At 33.4% G+C, this 23,509-nt stretch overlaps 1 pseudogene; it reads left to right on the forward strand.

Annotated features, from left to right (window-relative positions):
• Nucleotides 1–10,710: 10,710 nt before the first annotated feature.
• Nucleotides 10,711–23,509, forward strand: part of LOC127546646 (poly(A) polymerase alpha-like) — a 69,529-nt pseudogene continuing 56,730 nt past the window's right edge.

Below are 23,509 nucleotides of genomic sequence, written 5' to 3' on the forward strand. Positions count from 1 at the left end.
AAGGGAAGGGAACAAGAAAAGGGGAAGGGATTCAAAGGGAGGAAGAAGGGATACTAAAGAGGGAGAGCTGCACTACGTTAGTGGGACCAATAACTTTAATACTAGGGAAGAAGGGAAAGAGGGCAAGAAAAAGAAAAGTATAATCTGGGGATATTAGGATGGCAGGAAATACAGAATTGGTTATTTTAACTGCAAATGCAAATGGGATGAACTCTTACATAAAGAGGAGGCATATAGCAGACTGGCTCAAAAGTCAGAACCCTACAATCTGTTGATTACAGGAAACACATTTAAAACAGGGAGATACATACAGAGTAAAAGTAAAAGACTGGAGCAGAATCTATTATGCTTCAGGTGAATTCAAAAAAGCAAGGGTAGCCATCCTGACCTCAGATCAAGCAAAAGCAAAGATTGATCTAATTAAAAGAGATAAGGAAGGAAACAATATCTTGCTTAAGGGTACTATAAACAATGAAGCAATATCAGTATTAAAGATATATCCACCAAGTGGTATAGCAGCTAACTTCCTTAAAAAGAAGTTAAGAGAGTTGGGAGAAGAAATAGACAGCAAAACTATAATAGTAGGAGATCTCAATCTTGCACTCTCAGATTTAGATAAATCAAATCACAAAACAAATAATAAAAAAATTAAAGAGGTAAATAGAATATTAGAAAAATTAGGTATGATAGATCTCTGGAGAAAACTGAATGGTGACAGAAAGGAGTATACTTTCTTCTCGGCAGTTCATGGAACCTACACAAAAATTGACCATATATTAGGACATAAAGACCTCAAAATTAAATGCAGGAAGGCAGAAATAGTAAATGCTTTGTTTTCAGATCACAATGCAATAAAAACTACATTCAAATAAAAGTTAGGTGTAAATAGACCAAAAAGTAATTGGAAACTAAATAATCTCATCTTAAAGAATGATTGGGTAAAACAGCAAATTGTAGACACAATTAATAATTTCACTCAAGATAATGACAATGATGAGACATCATATCAAAATTTATCGATGCAGCCAAAGCAGTAATAAGGGGAAATTTTATGTCCTTAGAGGCTTACTTGGATAAAATAGAAAAAGAGAAGATCAATAAATTGGGCCTGGAACTTAAAAAGTTAGAAAAAGACCAAATTAAAAATCCCCAATCAATTACTAAACTTGAAATTCTAAAATTAAAAGGAGAAATTAATAATATAGAAAGTAAAAAAAAAAAAACTATTGAACTAATAAATAAAACTAAGAGTTGGTTTTATGAAAAAAACAATAAAATTGATAAACCTTTGGTAAATCTGATTAGAAAAAGGAGAGGGAAATCAAATTGGCAGTCTTAAAAATGAAAAAGGAGAACTTTCCACTGATGAAGAGGAAATTAAAGAAATAATAAGGGGTTACTTTGTCCAACTTTATGCCAATGAATTTGATAACCTAAGCGAAATGGATGACTACCTCCAAAAATATAGGCTTCCCAGATTATCAGAGGAGGAAGTAAATTGCTTAAATAGTCCCATTTCAGAAATAGAAATAGAACAAGCTATTAATCAACTCCCTAAAAAAAAATCCCCTGGACCAGATGGACTTACATGTGAATTCTACCAAACATTCAAAGAACAATTAGCCCCAATGCTTTATAAACTATTTGAAAAAATAGGGAATGAAGGAGTCCTACCAAACTCCTTTTATGACACAGACATGGTACTGATACCTAAACCAGGTAGGTTGAAAACAGAGAAAGAAAATTATAGAACAATCTCCCTAATGAATATTGATGCTAAAATCTTAAATAAGATATTAGCAAAAAGACTACAGAAAATCATCCCCAGGATAATACACCATGATCAAGTAGGATTTATACCAGGAATGCAGGGCTGGTTCAATATTAGGAAAACTATCAGTATAATTGGCCACATTAATAATCAAATTAACAAAAACCATATGTTCATCTCAATTGATGCAGAAAAAGCATTTGATAAAATCCAACATTCATTCCTATTAAAAACTCTTGAGAGCATTGGAATAAATGGAGTTTTCCTTAAAATAATCAGTAGCATCTATTTAAAACCAGCAGTAAGCATCATATGTAACGGGGATAAACTGCAACCATTCCCAATAAGATCAGGAGTAAAACAAGGTTGCCCACTATCACCATTACTATTTAATATTGTATTAGAAATGCTAGCTTTGGCAATAAGAGTTGAGAAAGAGATTAAAGGAATAAGAATAGGCAATGAGGAAACCAAATTATCACTCTTAGCTGATGATATGTTGGTACACTTAGAGAACCCCAGAGACTCTACCAAAAAGTGAATAGAAACAATCCACACCTTCAGCAAAGTTGAAGGATATAAAATAAACCCACATAAGTCATCATCATTCTTATATATCACTAACAAAACCCAACAGTTAGAGTTACAAAAAGAAATTCCATTTAAAGTAGCTACTGATTGTATAAAATATTTAGGAATCTATCTGCCAAGCGAAAATCAGAAACTTTATGAGCAAAACTACAAAACGCTTTCCACACAAATTAAGTCTGATCTAACCAACTGGAAAAATATTAAATGCTCTTGGATTGGGTGAGCAAATATAATAAAGATGACAATACTACCTAAATTAATCTATTTATTTAACGCTATACCAATCAGACTCCCCAAAAATTACTTTGATGAACTAGAAAAAATAACAACAAAATTCATATGAAAAAACAAAAGGTCAAGAATTTCAAGGGAATTAATGAAAAAAAAAAAAAAAACAAAAACAAATGAAGGTAGCCTAGCTGTACCAGATCTAAAATTATATTATAAAGCAGCAGTTACTAAAACCATCTGGTATTGGCTAAGAAAGAGTAGTTGATCAATGGAATAGGTTAGGTTCAAAGGACAAAACAGCCAATAACTTTAATAATATAGTGTTTGACAAACCCAAAGACACCAGTTTCTGGGATAAGAATGCATTATTTGACAAAAATTGCTGGGAAAATTGGAAATTAGTATGGCAGAAACTAGGCATTGACCCACACTTAACACCTTACACCAAGATAAGATCAAAATGGGCTCATGACCTAGGCATAAAGAATGGGATTATAAATAAATTGGAAGAGCATAGGATAGTTTACCTCTCAGACCTGTGGAAGAGGGAGGAATTTATGACCAAAGAAGAACTAGAGATCACTATTGACCACAAAATAGAAAATTTTGATTATATCAAATTGAAAAGTTTTTGTACAAACAAAACAAATGCAGACAAGATTAGAAGGGAAACAATAAACTGGGAAAACATTTTTACAGTCCAAGGTTCTGATAAAGGCCTCATTTCCAAAATATATAGAGAATTGACTCTAATCTATAAGAAATCAAACCATTCTCCAATTGAAAAATGGTCAAAGGATATGAACAGACAATTCTCAGACGAAGAAATTGAAACTATTTATAGACATATGAAAATATGCTCCAAATCATTATTAATCAAAGAAATGCAAATTAAGACAACTCTGAGATACCACTACACACCTGTCAGATTGGCTAGAATGACAGGGAAAGATAATGTGGAATGTTGGAGGATATGTGGGAAAACAGGGACACTGATACATTGTTGGTGGAATTGTGAACACATCCAGCCATTCTGGAGAACAATTTGGAACTATGCTCAAAAAGTTATCAAACTGTGCATACCCTTTGATCCAGCAGTGTTTCTACTGGGTTTATACCCCAAAGAGATACTAAAGAAAAGAAAGGGACCTGTATGTGCCAAAATGTTTGTGGCAGCCCTGTTTGCAGTGGCTTGAAGCTGGAAAATGAAAGGATGCCCATCAATTGGAGAATGGTTGAGTATATTGTGGTATATGAATGTTATGGAATATTATTGTTCTGTAAGGAATGACCAGCAGGATGAATACAGAGAGGACTGGTGAGACTTACATGAACTGATGCTAAGTGAAACGAGCAGAACCAGGAGATCATTATATACCTCAACAACGATCTTGTTTGAGGATGTATTCTGATGGAAGTGGATCTCTTCGATAAAGAGAGCTAATTCAGATCAAAGATGGACAGAAGCAACTACACCCAAAGAAAGAACACTGGGAAATATAAACTGCTTGCCTTTTTGTTTTTCTTCCCTGGTTATTTCTACCTTCTGAATTCAATTCTCCCTGTGCAACAAGAAAACTATTCAGTTATGCACACATATATTGTATCTAGGATATACTATAACCTATTCAACATGTAAAGGACTGCTTGCCATCTAGGGGAGGGGGTGGAGGGAGGAAGGGGAAAAATTGGAACAGAAGTGAATGCAAGGGATAATGCTGAAAAAAAAATTACCCTGGCATGGGTTCTATCAATAAAAAGTTATTAAAAAAAAACACTTGGATTAAGGTGCAAGATCATTTAAGAGGGCCATTATTGGTCGCGAATGTTACTAACCAAATTGAAGAATTGGCTAAATTAGTCCAAAACATTAATGATATAGCTGCACAATTTCAATTACCTGATGATGTATCACAAGATTTTGTAAATTGGATCCAATCTAAATTATCCACTTTGCCCTCCTTGTTATATAGTGTCATAATTGGAGTTACTATAATTCTACTAGTGCTTTTGTGTCTTCTGTGCTTAGTGACAATTATGAGAACCATAATGATAACTGCTTTTGCACAGTACCACCCTCGGCCTCAGTTTGCTATAAAAGCTGTTGAATTAATGGGACCATGACACATCTAGGCATTGAGATTCACAGAGAATGGATAGGGCTTAGGGTTGAGGATGCTCAGGAGTCCTGGTTTTAACTGCACTCCATTAACGAGGCTGAGCCTCCCCTCTGCTTCTGTACGGTGAATGGGGTTTCCTTCACCTCTTTTTTGAGCAGTCCCTGCATAACAAGAAAGGGAGTTGTTGGATGATTTTAGGTATACGTGGGAAAAAGAGTTGTATAGCAGGAAATAACCTGAGGAGGGGGAACAAGGTGTGCAGAGGAAGAAAACAGGAAGGCAGTAGTGAAAGATTGTTTACCCCAAGATTAATGATTTTGTTACTGAGTAGCTTGTACCCTGATGGGATAAAGACAAAGAAAGCTGGGTATGAGATGATGTACTGAGATGGTATATAAGAAGGAATGTAACTGCTAGAAGCCACGACGCCATTATAGAAAATGTAGAGTGCTTAATAAACCACTTGCTGTTCTGTACCACATCTGGTGTTCCAGGTGCTCTGTGGGGAGAGAATACCACTATAGAGAGAGCTGTGCCAGAAACATCTGAAGACTGGGGAAAAGGGAGGAGTCCAGTTGAGACCCTCTTGGTGAGTAGAAGAACCCTAACATGAACCAATCTCCAGTCCCAACAAAGAAGGCAAATTGCCAGTTCAGGAAACCAGGTTATTGCCTGGAGGGAGCAGATGGAGTTACTCCCGTGCAGTGAGCAAGACACCAAACACAAGGAGTTCTATGTTCAAAGCCAAGGCTCAGAGCTGCACAAACACTCGAGCACTCCCTGGGACAGCACTCTCTGTACCTCAGAAGCAGAGCTCAACCATAAAAGTCACAAAATAGTGAGGGGGAAGAAAGAAAGGAAATGAGCAGGGAACAGATGACAGAGAAGGCAAAAACACCAATTCAAATGAGGACCCACAGGGGAAATCTCAAAGATTGATATGACTTGATATTAAGGCCAAAGAGGGTTTTCGAAGTGCCCATAAAAATATTTAAAGAGGCAAATAAGAGAAGTAGAAGAAAAATTTGGAAAAGAAATGAGAAATATGCAAGAAAGAGTCAACAGCTTGGAAAAGGAAAGACAAAAAATTTACTGAAGAAAACTAAAAAAACAATTGCCAAATGCAGAAAAATCCACTGAGGAAAGCAATACCTTGAAAAGTACAATCAATCAAATGTAAAGAGATATAAAAGCTAAATGAAAAAAAAAATCACACTTAAGAACTGAATTGGGTAAATGGAAACTAATGACTATATGAGATGTCAAGAACCAATTAAACAAACTAAAAAGTATGAAAAAGTGAAAGAAAATGTAAATATCTCATTGGAAAAATAGCCAACTTGTAAAATAGTTCCAGGAGAGACAATTTTAAAATTATTGATTTAACCTGAAGGTAACCATCAAAAGCAGAGTCTGTATAGATAGCATTGTCAAGAGATCACCAGAGAAAACTGTCCTGATAGACTAGAACCATAGAATAAAATAGTCATTGAAAGAAACCTCCAGAAAGAGACACTACAAGGAATACCCCAAGAAACTTTGTTGCAAAACTCTAAAACTATAATCTCAAGGAAAAAATACTGCAAGCTGCCAGAAAAAAAAAATGAACCATATAGGAGCAATAGTCAGGATTACTCAGGGACTGGCAGCTTCTACAATGAAGGATCAGAGGGCCTGAAAAACAATATTCTGGAAGGCAAAAGACTTGGGATTACAAATAAATATCAACAACTCAGTGAAACTGATATCTTTTTTTCAAGGAGGAGATGGATCTCAATAAAGTAAGGGATTTTTAAGCATTTTATTAAAAAAAAAAAACAGAATTAAACAGAAAATTTGATTTTCAAACACAGGACTCAAGAGTAGTATAGAAAGGCAAACAAAGGGAAAATAAGTATTGATATAGATATTAGATATATAATTTAAAGGTTAAACTATCTATATCCCTGGATGGAAAATGATACATGTAACATCTTGAGAACTGTATCTTTTATCAGGGAAATAAGATCTACAATTGTGAAATTATCTGACCATTCTGAAGAACAATTTGGAACTATGTACAAAGGTTATAAAACTGTTCTTACTTTTTGATCCAGAAGTGCCATTATTTGGTCTGTATTCCAAATAAATAATAAAGGAGGATTTGCAAGAAAGTTTGTAACAGCTCTTTGTGTGGTGGCAAAGAATTAGAAAATGAGTAGATGCCCATCAGTTCAAAAATGGCTGAATAAGTAATGAAATATTATTGTTCTATAAGGAAAACATGATGAAAAAACTGATTTTATATAGGCCTGGAAACTGATGCTGAGTGAAACAAGCAAAATCGGGAATACATTGTACACAGTAAAAACAAGATTGTGCAATGATCAACAGTGATAGAGTTGGTTCTTCTCAGAGGTTCAGTGTTTTAAAGACAGCCCAGTAGTCTTTGGATGCAAAAACATCCACATCCAGAGAGAAAAGTATGGAGACTAAATATAAATCAACACGTGATATGTTTACTTGGTCTTATTTGTTCTTGTTTTTGTTTTCCTTTTGTGCTTTTTCTGTTTTGTTCTGATTTTTCTCTCCCAACATAATTCATAAGGAACTGTATTTTTTAAAAATGAATATACATGTATACCCAAAAAATAAACTTTTGTTTTTAAGTGTAAATTAATTAACAACAAAACAACAAAAAATATGATAGAGGCAAAATTCAACTTAAAAGTATTTGAGAAATGTTAAAATAATGAATGAGCAGTGAGGTCAATATTGTAGACTAGTCATTTATTTTTTTTCATGGAAAGAAAAAAATGAGATTAATTGTAAGTGACCAGAATTATTATATGTATTTGGTGTGTGCTCATATATTTGTGATGGGGAAATATGAAATTGTTTATAGGTAGAAGGGAAAAAATTAATGATAAATGAACAATGGAAAATCAGAAGCATTAAGGAAGAAAGCCATCAGGGACTAAGGAACTTCAATTTGGATTTTATAAAATTATGCATCAATGACAAAAAGTGAAAAGTATATCTTGAAATATAAGATACCAAGAGTAACCAAGAATAACTTATCCAGCACAGTTGGGTGTAGTCCAACTGGAGAAAACATATATCTTTAATAAAATAGAGGAATTATTCACAAACATTTTACACCATCACATTTCTGAACATGGATCTTTAATATTTATGTGATTATATGTGTTAAAACATACCACTATACTAATATAAAATATGTACAAAAAGACATTTAAGAATGAAATAAAAAGAAAAAAAAAGGTAAACTATTTTGATTTTATATATTAAATTCATGCCTCACTGACATCTTTTATAATACTATTTAAGTGAGAGGTATGTAACTGAATATCTTGCATTATATGTAGATATAAATATAGATACATGGTAATTGGCCTACTGAGAGAAATGGATAATAAAATAATTAATTTTAGGGATGTTAATGTACACTTTTCTGAACCAGACCACACCCCCCAAATTAAAAAGATGATAAGGATCCAAATATATTTTCCAAATATATTTTTAGAAAAAAATAGATATGATATATCTCAGGCAATTTTTAAATAGAAATCATATTGTATGCCCATATTTCTTGAAATTCCATGACATTTTTTTAAAGGACTATGTTCTTAGCCAAAGATCTCTTAAAAATCTGCAGAATAGCAAAATTATTAAATATATTCTTTAATGGTCACAATATAAACAAAATTTTCATTATAATCAATTCAAAAATTTTAAATAATTCATTAAAACTCAAACAGATTAATGTAATTATAAAATTTCATTCAGTTAAGGTAGATCATAGAAACAATTTTTTTTTTGAAGAAGACAAAATAAGAAAATATTTCACAACTTACTAATTGTGCAAAGATGAAGCTATACTTTGGGGTATAATCAAGACAGGGAATTATATACCTAAATACTTAAATTACCAAAAGAGGGCAAAAGAGGGCATAGAAAAATGAAAATAATATGAAATAATACAAAGAAAAGCAATAAATAATCTCCAAATAAACACAAAATAGCAATTCTCAAAATCTAAAGGGAAAAATGAAATTTAAAAAGTTGATTAGTAAAACTAAAGATATAAAATAGTATTTTCTGTTCATACATTACATACATTAGAATAAATACATTATAACACATTACAGACACATACATTATAATGAAGTTTTTAGCATTGATTTTTCCAAAATTTTAGTCCCAATTTTTTCTCTTCAAATGTGCACCAACAGTGATATTGCTAGGTCAAAGGGTATGCATCATTTTATACCTCTTTGGGCATAGTTCCAAATTACTCTATAGAATGGTTGAATCAGTCCATAGCTCCATTAACTTTGCATAACAGGACAGAATGTTCTCACTTTTCACTCATCTCCTCCAACTTTGTCACTTTCCTCTTCTGTCCTTTTAGTCAATCTATGTGCCAATCTATGTCTCTTAGTCAATGTGACAATGTCTCAGAATTGCTTCAGTTCATGTTTCTCCAATCAATACTTAGAGCATTTTTTTTTCATATGGCTATAGATAATTATGATTACTTCATCTGAAGACTGTCCTTATCCTTTGATCATTTATCAATTGGGGAATTGTTCTTATTTTTATAAATTTCCCAATCATCTTTATATTTGAGAAATGAAGCTTTTATTAGAGACACTTGATTCATGTTTTTTTTTTTTTTTTCCACAATTACCCTTGCTAAGTGTATTTTAGGAATTCTTTTTTTTAAGAATAAGCAAATAAAAAAGTTACCCTGTTTGAGACAGAGAGAGACAGAATGAAAATTAATATACTAAAAAATGATGGGCTTTTTCATTTAAAAAAAGGATTGATGAGAGAAGAATTTTTTTTAAAAAAATTGCAAGAAAATATTTGCCCAACTAACAACAAATCTAGTAATACAGACAAAATAAATAAATAATCATAGAAACTAAAATACCCAAATAGAAAAATGCAAATTTAACTCACTGAGAAAAGAGATTGAAAATGGCATAAATTAATTCCCATACAACAAGCCTCAAAACTGACTAGGATCATATGTACATACAAGTGAATTCTATAAAATATTTGAATGATAATGAACTGTAACACTACAAATATTTTTTCCAAAAATGAATAATATAACCTATTAATCACCTTTTTATAAAATAAATATGGTTCTGATACTCAAACCAAGAAGAGGTAAAGCAGAAAAATGTGTAGAAAAAAACTTCTAATTAATATAAAATTATTAAATTTTTTATCAATATTCTAGTTAATTCAACATGATGACACTGAATATATACCAGGGATACAATATTCATTCAACATTAGGAAAACTTTATACATAATATAGCACATTAATTTCCAAATCAGTTAAAACCATATGATTGCATCAAAGTATAGAGAATAAATCTTTTTTTGGTAAAAATAAAACATTTATTTATATCTTTAACAAGTAATGACAAAGTTATATGCAGACCTTTCAATACCATGAAAAATGGCATATATCTGAAATAAAAGACAAAATTCTCTGTGATAGAAAAATAATAGTTGTGAAGTCCAGGTTAACTCCCTGGAGGCCTCAGAATCAGCCAGAGTCAGGATAAACAAAAGTCTTTGGTCTTTAGGAGGAGAAGTGAAGTGGATCGACAAAACTGCCACACACTCTCCACTGACCGACCTCCCTTCTCCTTGTCCTCCTCCAAAGTGACTCTGGCTTGTCTTACTCCACCACCTAATCCCTCCTATGAATATCTGTATACACTAAAAGATTGAGCCAGTAGAATTGTTGATAAAATGATAATTTGAAGAATTCTGGAGATTAAACTGAAAAAATATTTGAAACAATTAGTAAGCTATTTTACAGAGCAAAGTATTTTATTTCATGCAAGCATATCATGTTGGGACATCCTGAGCCATTATGCCTTATGTCTTACAATCAATTTCAAAGTTTTTCATAGGGACCTTATTGTCAGGGTTAAAAAGGCTCTAGAAACAAGGAATGCAGTTCAAGGCATGTGGGAGGACCTGAGACATAAGAGGTACCGAGGCGCAGGGGAGTCCTACGTGGAAGAGGGTCTTAGCCCCAGGAAGTGGTATCTGGCCCCAGATACCACTTCTCCTTCCTTAATGCTCTCAAAGCCTAGCACGCCTCTCTCCTTCTTCTTGGGCCAATCCTGTCATGACCTGCCTGTCCTGGCTCCTAGAGGACCTCCACTTTCCCCCGATCCTCAAGGGGGTATAAATATATGCTATCTAAGAATAAAGTTCTCTTTTGCTTCAACCCTACCTATCGGTGGTCTGTCTCTGTGGGATCTGGGTTGGTGCCCGAAGACAGGTAAGTGTGGCCTAGCCATGACATTGAGGAACAGGCATTAAGAGTAGCTCAAAGAGGAACTTCCAGGTTAGAGTACTCCATGGGGGCATAACACCTTATGATTATCCTTTTATCATTCTTTTTAACCTCTTTGTGAGTGCTTTCCTTGGGTGAGTTCTCTATATAATAATCTTTTTAGGAAAAGAATTATTTGGTATTCAAAAAAATTGTAGCCAACTCATGAGTTGTGCTCTCTAGTAGATTTTGAATTCTTGTCAGTTCAACTCAAGAAAAGAGATCAATGTCGAATATCTCATCTTGCAAGTAACCAATATATCCCTAAAATAATTTATATGGAAGTAATTCAATCTCCTGGCATAGGACTAGTAGATATCAAATTTTGCTTGTCATCAGTTTTATGATGACATAATTGTCTGAGTTTTGAATCACAGATGTTCTTGTGCTTTCCCAGTCATCAATGGAGTGAAACTAGGCTGTCTGATTGCTCATATGTTTTTTAGCATTATATTTTTAGCTGCATTGTAAAATGCCTTCACTAAGAATGAAGATAGATCATCAAGGTCAGCTACTACACTGATAGAAGCCTCTTCAATAAAGAAAATATAGGTTAAAAGGGAATGTTGCTGCATGTTTTTTTTTTTTTTTTTTGCAAATTATTGTATACGCAATGCAATCTCTGAAGTTGTGACACAATGTAGTATAAATTAATTTCCTGCTATTTGTGCTAAATTTTGGCCTAACAATTAATATCAAGAAAACACTGGTACTCCATGAGCCAGCACCACACTATACATATATGGAAAAATCAATTACAGAAAATTGAGAAGTGTTGAACAATGATGAGTTCACTTATCCCTGGCAGTATACTTTCTAAGGAAGTACACATAAATAACAGCACACACACACACACACACACACACACACACACACACACATATTGCTAGAGCTATTTCAGTGTTTGGGAAGCTCTGAAGGGAAGCTCTTCTCTATGGAAGAAAAGTGTTGGACTGAATACCAAACTGAAGGTCTACAAAGTCATTGTGCTGCCCTCATTATTGTATGCCTGTGAAATCTCAAAAGCAGTCATGCCAAGAAAATGAATTGCTTCCAACTGAATTGTTTTAAGAAGATTCTGAAGGTCACCTGGCAGAGTAAGACATCAGAAACTGAGGTCTTTCTTAAGCTAAAAAGCCAATCATTCAAACTCTACTGCAAAGAATGCAATTCCAATGAGCTAGTCATATTATTGAAATACCAAACATATGCTTACCAAAAAGACTATATTATGGTGAACTCACACAGAACAAGCACTCACATAGTAGTCAGAAAAAGTTATACAAGGATACTTAAAATCTCTAACAAACTTTGGAATTGATTGTGTGGCACACAAATGGACAGAATTGCTTGCTCTCCCCAGAGAAGATTCTGTTGAGAAATAACATAGCTCAAAGAAATGTGAAATGAGCAAATTTAGAGAATTTCACCCAAGTATTAACATGGACTATTTGTGCCCAACTTTGTTGGAACATTCCAAGCTTTATTATTCTGATCCGTCACTGTTGGCCACATTGTAACTTGACTCTGATCTGGTGATATCATTTTGTTTTGCTTGAAGAAAGAACAACAAACTTTTCATTTTATACCTCTGCTCTTCTTACATTCTGTATGTGCTTACCATACTGGCCTTGACTTTTGGGATCCATTTTTTCCTTGTTGTCTTGGCATTAACTTTTTTTGAATGATTGAACCAATTGTCATCTATTTTACCCTCTGGCGATCTAGTACAAGAAGATCATTGCCAAATATCATTAGGACTAGTGTTTAAAACCTTGAAAATGCTGAATTTCCTATCAAGGACCAAATCTGAAACTGCATCTATTGGTTCTAACTAATTTGAAGAGGAAGTAGAAATCATTGAATAGTTTTGGCCTTAAATATTTTCCAAATGAAACTGGCAGCTGCTTTATTTCTGGTGCTATGAATTTCAAGGTTTCATGGGTCTAATCAAATTTAATATATTTAGTATGTGTTTTATTCTATTTTCTTTGTACTGCCCAGGAAGATGGAAACCTGGTGACAGATAATTTCATAAAAATGGTAGAATAGTGAGTATAACTTAATGAAAGCTTAATGTGATGGATATTGATTAACAAATCCACTGAAAAGAACTTCAAATATTAAGGAAATAAATACTTATTCATTTAATATTCTGACTTCTTCAGTATAGATGTTCTATATAACAATGCATATGTCAGCCTATCCATGTCTACTTTTTTTCCTAAGTGGCAAAAAGGGATTTATTGGCACAGAGAAGCCTGTGATTCAGGGTTCAGAATTTTCTTTTATTAGCCATCTGAGGCTTGGGGCTTCAATTCAAAATTGAATGAGACTCACTCAATGTTCACAATGCCTCAGTTCTCCAACTGAAAAAAGATTATTATTTTGGGAGTTTGAGCTACTGGGAGTGGTTCCAGACTAATCTTCAACTCAATAGAAAGTGGGACCATGTCCTTGGCCACAATCTCCAACTAAATGAGATCACTTAACTAAGTTTCCAGAGGGTGGGCTTCTTTTAGAGAAGAGTTTGAGACTCAGGAACTTCCCCCCAAAAGTCAAAGGGGACACAATTTACATCACCCCTCCAAGCAGTTCAGACTCTAATTTATTTGGGGTAATGAGGCAAAGGTCTTATCTTCTGGAGCTGCTTCAAGCTGACAAGGGTTATAGAGCTGTCCTTACATTCAATGGGGGTCCAAGCCAGGAGGAGCAGTGGGAGATCTGAAGATTGCAGCAGCTCAGGCCAGGAGATGTGGAGTATTCCATGATCTTTAGGCTGAAAAAGTACTTAGAAGTTCACTTGGAATCTGGAGGAAACAAATCTTAGAAGCAGATTAAAAGTGGGATGTTAATCCAGAGAGAGATGGTGATGTTTGGGAAAGGGGCTTTTGAAAAAAATGCATCAGGTCCTATCTGTGGGCCATGTTGGGGGTGTTGTCAGCACACCTAACAATCCTGAATGCCCCCAATGCCCATGGAGCTCCCTAATTGAAAGGCTAAGAAGGAGTTAGCTGCTGGCAGGGGGCATGGCATCAGGTCCTCTATGGGTTCACAGGAATAATCTGAGATATTTGAAGGATAAGTAACAGAAGCAGCATTTTTAATCCTAGAAATATGAGTCCATCTGAGGAACCCTTCCAGTTTGACTGACATTGGAGCAGTCAGAATAATCTTATATGGTCCTTTCTACTTTACATCTAAGGGGTCAGCACCTTGAGACTTCCAAGATTTCAAATATACCATGTCCCGGGGATTTACAGGGGAGCATGCCTATTATTTTTGAGGGTCTCTCTTGATCATGATTTGTCACATAGATTACACTTAATCTTCTGGTAGCCTTCTCTATTTGCACAGCAATAAATCAATTTATTTGAAGTTTCTTCTGTATGCTTCCCTAGTCTTTTATATTCATGGCCCTGGAGGGGGGGGGGGAAGGGGGGAGAGAAGGGGGTTCTTTTTTTTTGTATTTTATTTGTTTTGTTTTTAAACATTGGGTCAAATAATATTCATAAAAACAATCCATATACCTTTGGCAACTCTCAAAACTCATTGTGAAGATTCAGTGAGTGGCAAATTTTGTCACAATGGCTAAAATACAAGGCCGATAAATCACTGAATACATCAGTGTTATGGATATCTAGCTTAAGAAGACATCTTAATAGTTCTTATAGGCCAGAAGAAAAATTTTCCCAGATCCTATTGTCTGAAAAACATGTACCATTCCTCCCATACCTAAGGAATAGGCTTTGGACTTAAGTTTGTGCTCCTGCTAAATATTGAATGGGTATTATTAAAGGAAGTAAAGATGGAGTGGATGACTGAGGAGGCAATTTACCCTTTCAATAGCCACATCTGCCCTTCCATTGTAAAACTGAAGGCAGCAGCATCACTGAAATGTGACATATTTGAAATGGAATCTGAAAAACATAATTACTATTTTATTCCCCCTCACACTTCCCTCTCTCTCACACACGCATACAGACACATTCTACCATAAAACATTATCAATATAGTAACTAGCTTTTAATTGTATCCCTTCTCTCATTTAGTTTGATGAAACAGATTCATTCAAAAATGTGTTCAGGGTTTTCATTGACCAATTGTATTTGATCTTATGCATTCACATTATGAAATTCAGTTGTATCAAATTTCAACTTCAAATTAGGCATTAAAAGAGAAGACTAGATATTGTATAATCAAAAAGTTCTCAGAGAGAATAAAAATTGCCCTGAGAAAAACTGTATTTCATATAGTAGATAGATAGATAGATATAGAAATATACCTATATATAGATCTCTCTCTCTCTCTCTCTCTCTCTCTATATATATATATATATATATATGTGTGTGTGTGTGTATGCCTTTCCTTCCCCCACTCCCATATTGCTAAGAAATGCAATAATAGTGCAGTGGAATAGTGCAATCACAATTGATTCTTGAATGACTGAACCTGAAGGCATTTCTTATGGATAACACCTAAGGACAACTTTAATTGAGGGCAGTGGTGGTTAACACCATGATTTTACTTTCTAACATTTTTCAGGGAGGGAGAGATGTTCATAATTGGTACAGTGATGACTTTTCCTCTGGGTAACAAAAGTGGCTAAATTTTTCTCCCTTTTCTCCAGTAGTTTCTAAAAGCAAAAATAATTATCACATGAAATATAGGTCTATTGAACTCTTTCTGAATTAGTTAGCTGTCACATATTTTCCTCCCAAAACAGGATATATTGAAAAGAAAGTTTGCTCTACTCTACAATGCTCCAAATAAGATCTACATGAGACAGAAAAGATCCTTCCTTATTCTTTACAAGGCTACTAATCTAGTCGCAATTTCATCTTCCTAGGTTAGAGGGAAATTCTCTTTAATATCATAATTCTCTTTAATATCATATTTAATATCAATTCTCTTTAATATCATAATTAGAAGTAACAATAAGCTTAGGTTTAGGAAATTTACATATAAAATACTTCAGTAAGCATAATCCCATCAATGGGTCCCATTTTAGGAGATGTTATTTCCTTTATTCTGAGTTACACATGTATTTTATCTACAAATGGGATTATGTAGAGGATAAAATTTATAGAGTATAATATATACTCAGCGATACCATTAGGAAACTTAGGCCCTCCAAAACTGTGTACTGATGGACCAAATTAAAATGTATTTGAGATTACTTAATAACATAAATAAAAATACAATTTAACATAGATAATGGTAATTGGTGGTTTTCTAAGTCCCTATGCTAACTGCAGGGATCCATTTCTATTTACATTTGATATTATTGCTTAAAGAATAGGTTCTTTGGCAAATTGACTTTTTTATTTAATTTAAAAAAAAAAAAAGAGGAACAATGTCTAACCAAAACCACATCATGTACTTGTCCTGAGACAAGTAGCATAAAATGTGTCAACTTTTTAAGACAAATTCAACAGGGCTGTGGGCTAGGGAGGTGGTTAAAAGAGTTCTGAAACTTCAGCATGCACGACTTGGAGCCAGAAAATGTTCTTATATTCTAGTTTCTATAGAAAGAAATCTCAGGGGCACCACAAAGCATTTAGATTGATGTGATTTATAATAGGAGAAAAACAGATTCAGCATGGGAGTTTCTCTGGGATATGACAGTTTCCTATATTAAATAGGTGTTCTTGTTGACTAAGTGATATGCTCACTTATACTAACTGGTAAAATATAAGAACTATCACTTCTATGTAAATTTTAGCAGCAAGGAAAAGTCTAGGTTACCTCACTCCAGTTTTCAGCTCTAATAGTATAATAGAAATATTTTTCTCTACATTAATTATAACTTAGAAAATTTTATTTTTTCTTCCCTGTTTTTCCCCCACAGAAAACATAAACAGCAAAATTCCATTAATAACTTATTTGCTAAGAAGTTGGTAACTGTGAATTGTCATGACTGGGTGTATCCAATTCAAAAATCTTTTGGAAGCAAAAATAAAACAAACAACAAAAAAAAAAAATTGAGCCATTGATTTAATAAATCACTCTTTCTGTTTTTGCCAATTTAAAATGATTAATTCATACCTGCAAAGTAGTTAGACTGGGGGAAGGAGGGGGGGAAAGCCCATACTGGGAATCAGGGGACCTAGGATTTGCTTTTACCTCTGCTTTCAATTAGTCAAATTTGGCAAATCAGTGTCATTCTCTGGGGTCTGATTTTCCTCAATTATAAAATAAAGTGCTGAGATTACATATATCTAGGATCTATGCTAGATCTTAAATTTTATGATTCTATATGTTTTCCTTTTTATGTTGCTGAGGCTAATGTTTCTTAACTTGCTTTTGTATTGGACCAGGTAAGAAAATACAAATGAAAGATCTATGGAAACCACACTAAGACATCTCTATACAAAATAAACTGATACATTGTAAATACTTTTGATAAGAGGTGATGATACCACTGATGACAATGTTAGCTCATATTTAAAATTTGCAATATGGCAAAGCCACTTTACAAGCATCATTTCATTTAATTCTCACAACCATTCTGTGAAGTAAGTGCTATTTTTATTCTAATTTCACAAATGATGTACCTGAAACTTAGAAAAGTTAAATAATAATTTCTCTAATGTCATTCTGTTAGATAATAGAAAAGCAATAAGAATGCAGATCTTCTTGAACTACCTAACATTCAATTGATCCCACTGTGTGCTACAATATTTTCAAAGCTCAAGAAGCCAAATCAGTCTTCCCCCTCCCCATCATGTAGAAGCTTCTGCTAATAAGAAATTTAGTTTATTTCTTAAAATTTTTAATCTATGAATACAAAGCAAGAAAACTCTGAGGTACCACTACACACCTCTCACATTAGTAAGATAATAGGAAAGGATAATAATAAATGTTAGAGCGGATGTGGGAAAACTGGGATACTAATATATTGTTGGTGAAGTTGTGAATTTATCCAACCATTTTGGAGTGAAATATGGAATTATGCTCAAAGAGCTATTAATCTCTGCATACTCTTTTGAACTAGCAATATTTCTAGTTTTTTGGCCCTATTTTTCAAAGAGATCATAAAAAATGGAAAAGGATCCACATGTATAAAAATATTTGTAGTATCCTATTTTGTAGTAGCAAGAAACTGGAAAGTGAGTGAATGCCCATCAGTTGGAGAATGGCTGAAGAAGTTATAGTATATGACTCTTATGAAATATTGTTCTATAAGAAATGATCAATGGGATGATTTCAGAGAGACCTGGAGCAACTTACATGAGCTGATGCTAAGTGAAGTGAGAAGAACCAGAAAAACAATGTATACAGCAACAGCAAGATTATATCATAATCAATTGTGAGGGACATGGCTTTTTTCAACAATGAGGTGATTTAGGTCAGTTCCAATGGTCTTGTGATAAAGAGAGCAATCTACAACCAGAGGACTTTGGGATCTGAGTGTAGATCTCAACATAGTATTTTCATTTTTGTTGTTGTTTGCTTGCATTTTTTTTCTCTTTTTTTTCTTTTGATCTTATTTTTCTTGTGCAGCATATTGTGGAAATATATATAGAAGAATTGCATGTGGTTAATATATATTTGATTACTTGCCATTTAGGGATAGGGATGGGAGAAAGGAGGGAAAAATTTGAAACACAAGATTTTGCAAAAGTGAATGTTGAAAATATGTTTTGAAAATCAAAAGCTTTAATAAAAAATGAATCTCCTAAAAACAGGATGTGGGACTCAACTGGAGTCTTCCAACTTCTTTCCCTCAATTTCCTTAATTACTAGATGCATTTATTTATTCACCTCATATTTAATGAGTACATAGTACTGTACTGCAGGATAACGAAGGAAATATAGGAGATAGCCCTTACATATGTGAAGTTTAGGATTTAATTGGGGAAATGCAATAGAGAAGAGAGCATAGCACAGTGGAAAATTAATAGAACTGGAATTATGATTGGATTCTGCTCTCTCTTTACCACTAAGTCATTCTATAACCTAGAGTAAACTATCGCCATCTCTATGAATCTAAGATTCTTTACTTATAAAGTAATAATTGTAAACTACATGATCCCTAAGGTCTCTTGCAAAACAGAGATTTTGTGTTTAAATAATCATATAATATAAAAGCAAGCCCAAGATCATGCAAAGCATTGGATTGAAATGTAAGGGAAAATATTGATTTGGAGATAATACTTTACTTCATAATGAAGAAAATTTTTGATATTTAAAATTTACATATCACTGTGAAATCTTCACTATTATGATCACTGGTGAAATCATCAGAAACATTGTGGGAAGTGAGAAAATTGCACAACTCTCAGAAAGAAAACCCCTCTCATGATTTAGTTCAATTGGTTTTCAGTCATATCTGACTCTTTGTTGCCTCATTAAGTCACTTGTCCAGGGTGACACCACTAGGAATTGTTATGTGTCTGATGTAAGATTTTGTAAAGGGCAGAACTCTGGAGAAGTATACTTGAAAGAAGGTGTTAACTCAGTGGAATTGATAATACAATGGTTATCTAGTTTAGCATACTAATTAATAGTTCTCTAGTTCAGTATGATTGATTTAAACTTATAACAAGGTGTTAGCTCGGAGGAATTAAGATAATGATTCTCTAGTTTACATGTACTTAATACTTAATATAGCTCTACAAGATTGACACCTATGATGATATACTCATAATACAGTATACGGAAGACAACAAGGACTGAGAGAGAGACATTTTCCACCATCATGGTGGCTGGCCTGTCCTCCTTTATTTCTTTACTGAGACCAAGGCTTGTCTGAATGCCTCCAGAAAGCTAGGTGGACCCCAGGTGAAGGAGACAGACTGTGAAGGAGATAATAAAGATTTTGGACTTTATTCCTGACTATTCTTGTGGTAATTATTCTGCTGAAACCAAGACTGGTATTGAGACCTCCAGAAAGCTAACCAGGACATTACAAGATTTGAACTCAGGTCCACCCAGCTTCAAGCCTGGTGCTCTATCCACTGTCCCACCTAATTGACACTGAAGTGTTTTTTTTTTTGTTTGTTTGTTTATTTGTTTTTTCATGAGCTGGAGTTCATTTTGCAAATAAGGAAACCAAGATAAACAAGGTTAAGTGATTTACTCAGTGTCACACAGCTAGTAAATGTCCGGGGACAAATTTGAACTCAGAAAGATGAGTCTTTCTAACTCTAAGATTGAAACTTTATATACTGAGCCTCTAAGTTGACCCTGCTTTCATTATAGCTGTTAATTTAAGAAAATAAAGTTGACACCATGAAAAAATGCAAAGAAAGGAAAAAAAAAAAAAAAAACCTCTAATACAGATATATAACAAAGAATGAAAAGAAATATTGAAAATATCATTGGAAGAGCTTACCTATACATAATTAGGCTTAACAGCTCTCTCTTAATGAGGACATTGATGGTATACCTTTTCTTCCAATAGAGCACCATGTTTGGAATTTTCAATTATAATTGTCAATAAATATTGATTATACTTCTACTTTATGCACAATGGATAGGGGGTCAAAGTCAGGAAGACTCATCCATGTGAATCCATATCTTGCATTAGATATGTATTAGCTATGTGACCTTGGGCAAGTCACTTAAATTAATTTTCATCAGTTTCCTTTTCTGTTAAATGATTTGGAGAAATAAAGCTATTTCAATATCTTCATCAAGAAAATCCCAAATGGGATCATGAGGATTTGAATAGGACTGAAAAATACTGAACAATTCTAAACAAAGAGAATATAAATTTAAAAAATGATAGTCCCTCTCCTCAAAGAGATTACTATCTGATGGGATAAAATAATACACACACAGAGAGACACACACACACACAAACTGCAAAGGGCAGAGAAGACCAAAATGAATATGGCTTCAGAAGTCCACTAAGTCTAAAATAAATGCACACAGGTGAGAAATGAGATTTAATGGAGATTGAGTTTATAGTTTTATTTTTCAATTATAGAGAGGTAATGAAGCTGGTAAAAAGAAGGTAATGAAGAGAGTACAAGGCTGGATTGAACGATAAGATTTCCCAATGATGAGGTTGCAAAGGACATACTGGAGATGACAAAGAAGTTCAAAATAAGTGCAACCAGAGAACATTTTTAAAGTATTGTATATTTTATTTAACAAATATTTAGCTGTCATACTATCAAAGTCAAGAAATGGTTAAAAATATATTTCCTAGTAAAATACATCTCTCTCTCTCTCTCTCTCTCTCTCTCACACACACACACACACACACACACACACACACACACATATGCACAGAGGTTATGGATCCTTTTTCTAAAGGGAAGTGCCACACACAAAACTAGAGTTCATTTTTTTGGTCATTAGTGAAAAGCCAAGAACTGAATATGCTAATTACAAGTCAATTAATGGGCCAAGATCAGGTAAAATGAAAATCTTCTGAACTGCTTAGGTCAAGAAACAATTAACTCTGCTGATATACTCATCTGGGTCTTCTGGGCTAACACAATCATACTTGACCTCTGTGTCAGTTCCCACCCTGAGGTACCAGCAGGAGGAATTCTGACCCTATTTCCATGAACAAGGGCTGGAGTTATCATGATTGTATGTATTCCCATTTTTCAAGGTAAGTCAATGTCACTGTCAAACTATAGAAGGGAATATATACAAAACAGTTATAGACACTTCAACAAAAACTGGGTTTTTTTTTTTTATATCCATTTTGAGTTGCCATCACTTGAAAGAATAGAAGATTAGAAATAGTAAGTCAAAACTTGCAGTTAACAAGCAGATTCAAGTATTTACTTTTTGTTCCACTTCAACTGACTCTAGCTAAGACTGCTGAGAGGCTGAAATAAGAGTGGATGTGATTTTCATTATTCCTGGTTACTGGCTGAGCCCTGGAAGGGCTCATATTGGAAGATACATTATGCATTTCTTTTACTTCTATAAGTGATTATAGAAGTGTGTACTTAGATTTCTTTAAGTCACCAATGTTATGCAACCCATTTCTGCCTTAATCTCTTTCTGATTCCATAAGGAACATTTTCAAGGCATAGAAAGATGAAATAAATTAAATATTTCTTTGTTGATAGTGATTAGTATTTACAATTCTTATCTTCCTTTGAAGTACCCTTTAGAGTCCTATTTTTAGAACTTGCTTCACAATCACAAAAAAATACATACAATTTTTTAACCACAACAATGTCTACCAGATCTATAAAAAGAAAGTGTCCTTTCAACTGACCAGTTGAATACAGTATAGTTCATTATTGAAAGAAAAGCATCATTACATATGACATAGTATGATAGAATGCTGGATTTAAAGTCAGGAAAACCTAATTCTGCCCAAAATACTCATTTTGAGATTCCAGGTAAGTCATTTAATGCCCTCCAATATCAATTTCCTCATCTGCAAAGTAGCCATAATATTAATACCATATTCATTTATTTTGTCTAATGATCTAATGATGAAGATAATGTATAGAAAAAAGCATTGTACACTCTTAAAGCACTTTATAATGATAGCTACCAATTATATGTATCATTAATATTTTTTTCCCATTGGGATTCCAATAGAAATGAACCTGGAACAAATCTTTCTCCTTGTTCTTTTATCTTCAGTTTTTTGTAAACTTTTATACACATGGGTCAAATAGCTGCTTTTTTCACAATTGAATAACAATTATGTCAATTATTATCAGCATCAGCATTATCCTTTTTTTTTTCTATTCACTTGCGTTGTCATCTAGAGCAGTGGAAATAATTCTAGATATAGAGTTAAAGACATAGTTTTTAATTCCTCTTCTGTTACTCATTGTGGGTATTTTGAAAAGTTTTAAATTCTAAGTTCAGTTTGATTTTTAATCTTTAAAATGAGGGTATTGAACTACATAGTATTAAATTGATTCAATTTAATTCAGCAAACATTTAAGCTCCAATAAGAAAGCATACTCTGGTTGAGGATATACAGAAAATTTTAAAAATCCCTGTCTTCAAAGGAGTTTTCAAAGTTCTAAAGGGAAACATAAAAACATGTAATTATTTGTAATCAAAATATTAAATATTATAAGCATATATCATTAGAATAAATTATATAAATATAAGGTATACATATATGCATTTATATGCACCTATGCATTTATATATATAAGCATATATATATATATTACAAATATAAATAATATGCAAAATACATACAACATAATGGAAGAATGGGGGTTGAGAAATATTAACACATAATTGAAAATGCAAATATGCAACTGAACACACAGTGGGAATTGATCTAAGCATTTCAGGAAAGTAGAAATGATAAGAGCTTCCTTTGAGCTCTAAATTAGGGGTTTCTAATTTTTTAAAATCTTTTAGTGATATGTTAAAACCTATGAACTCCACAGAATAAAATTTTTAAGTGTATAAAATAGACAGCACAGATTTGAAAGAAAACCAATTTCATTAAAATACACTTATAAAATA

This window comes from Antechinus flavipes, chromosome 2 (genome assembly GCF_016432865.1).
Source record: "Antechinus flavipes isolate AdamAnt ecotype Samford, QLD, Australia chromosome 2, AdamAnt_v2, whole genome shotgun sequence".
Lineage (NCBI taxonomy): Eukaryota > Metazoa > Chordata > Mammalia > Dasyuromorphia > Dasyuridae > Antechinus > Antechinus flavipes.